The 1,738-nt window shown below is 35.4% G+C and overlaps 1 protein-coding gene across 1 annotated transcript in view; it reads left to right on the top strand.

Annotated features, from left to right (window-relative positions):
• The window catches only part of KIAA1239 (KIAA1239 ortholog), a 365,576-nt gene that overhangs the window by 262,662 nt on the left and 101,176 nt on the right, over positions 1-1,738 (top strand). The window lies entirely within an intron of this gene.

Genomic DNA, 1,738 nt, shown 5'->3' with positions numbered 1-1,738 from the left:
GCTCCTCTCCTAGAAAAGCAAAAGTAAAACTCCCTCATTGGTACACAATCCCCCCCATTCCTGATTTTTAAACTTTGTCATATTCCTTTTTTTTTTCTTTTTCTTTTTTCTGTTCAAACAACTGTCTCTGTGCCTTTTTAACAGGATCCTCATGAGTACAATTAATGATTCTGGAATTTTCAGTTTAAAATGTTTCCTGTAATTCATTATGATCCACACATAAATGTCTTTTCACAGTAAACATTGTCCTAGTATTCTCTCCTTTCAGCCAAGGCCGACCTGACATTTATCACTCACTCTATCAGATGCAAGTAAAATCTTCTGAAGATTGTTTAAAAACAACTGGAAGAACTGGTGTGGAAAAATAATATATCATGTAAACTGTAAATAAACTAATATAATTTAAAAAAAAATAACTGGAAGAGTACATTGAGAGGGAAATTCTAGAAATTCAAATGGGATTCAGAAGAGGCTTGGCACAAGGGTTTTCATTGCTGATGTCAGATAGATCTTGGCTGAAAGCAGAGAATAACAGAAAAATGTCTATTTGTATCTTATTGAGTAGGCAAAGGCATTGGGCTGGGTAAATCATAACAAATTATGGTTAATATTGAGAAGAATTAAAATCCAAGAACATTTAATCAAGGTCATGTGAAATGTATACATAAAACAAGAAGCAATTTTCTGAACAAAGTGAGGAAACACTACGCAGTTTAGAATCAGGAAAGCTGTATGTCAGGATTGGATCCTTTTTCCTTTATTCATCTGTATGCTAAGCCAGTCATTCAAGAAGCTGGGCCCTAAGGAGAAGAATGTAACACTGATACTGGCAGACGGCTTATCTGCATTATTGTGTTGTTATTGTTGATTGCCTTGAAGTTGATCATGACTCATAGAGACCTTATGAACAAAAGGCCTGAAGCACCTCTACAACTATGGACATTTATCAAAGTCCATAGCATTATGCAGATGAAAAAAATCTTGTTTGCAGAAAGTGAAGACTTGAAGCATTAGCTGAAGAAGATAAAAGACTATAGCCTTCAATATGGATTCCATCTCAACATTAAGGAAACAAAAATTCTCACCACTGTAACAATAGGCAATCACCATGATAAATGGAGAAAGATTGAAATTGTTAATTTCCTTTTATTTGGGTACACAATCAACACCCATGATATCTGTCATCAAGAAAGCAAAAACCGTTTTACACTGAGAAGATCACCAAAGGGCTAAAAGAGCAATGATGTAAATTTAAACACAAAGAGTGCCTGATCTAAGCCGTGGTCTTTTCAGTTACTTCTTTGTTATTGCACCTGCTCTAAACCATGGTCTTTCCAGTAGCTTCCTTTGCATCTGATGGTCCATTCGCTTCAGGTTCACATTCCCTTTCCCCTATTCTATTATAGTACCCATTGTCTCTCTATTTTATTCCTGCTCTCCCTGCCCCGTCCCCTTAACCATCAAATTTTTATAGCAATGGTCTTAAACAGTTGTCTATTTGTGACCAAATTATTTCACTCAGTATCTGAGGGAAATTATTTAATGTATGTAAAATGTAACTTGAAACATTTTAGGTTAAAGATTCCATTTTATAACACAAGTAAGAGAGGTCTGCACTCTTTTGTTGTTGTTGTTGTTGTGCTGTGTTGATTGCTATCTAGTTGAGCACGACTCATAGCAACCCTATGGAAAAAAAGGCCTTAGGCCTTTCTGTAACTAACATTATTTCACTAAGTTC

Source organism: Elephantulus edwardii, unplaced genomic scaffold (assembly GCF_000299155.1).
Source record: "Elephantulus edwardii isolate Elephantulus edwardi_28Jun2011 unplaced genomic scaffold, EleEdw1.0 scaffold00167, whole genome shotgun sequence".
NCBI lineage: Eukaryota > Metazoa > Chordata > Mammalia > Macroscelidea > Macroscelididae > Elephantulus > Elephantulus edwardii.
The sequence above is the reverse complement of the archived record's forward strand: the minus strand, read 5'-3'. Positions and strand labels throughout refer to the sequence as shown.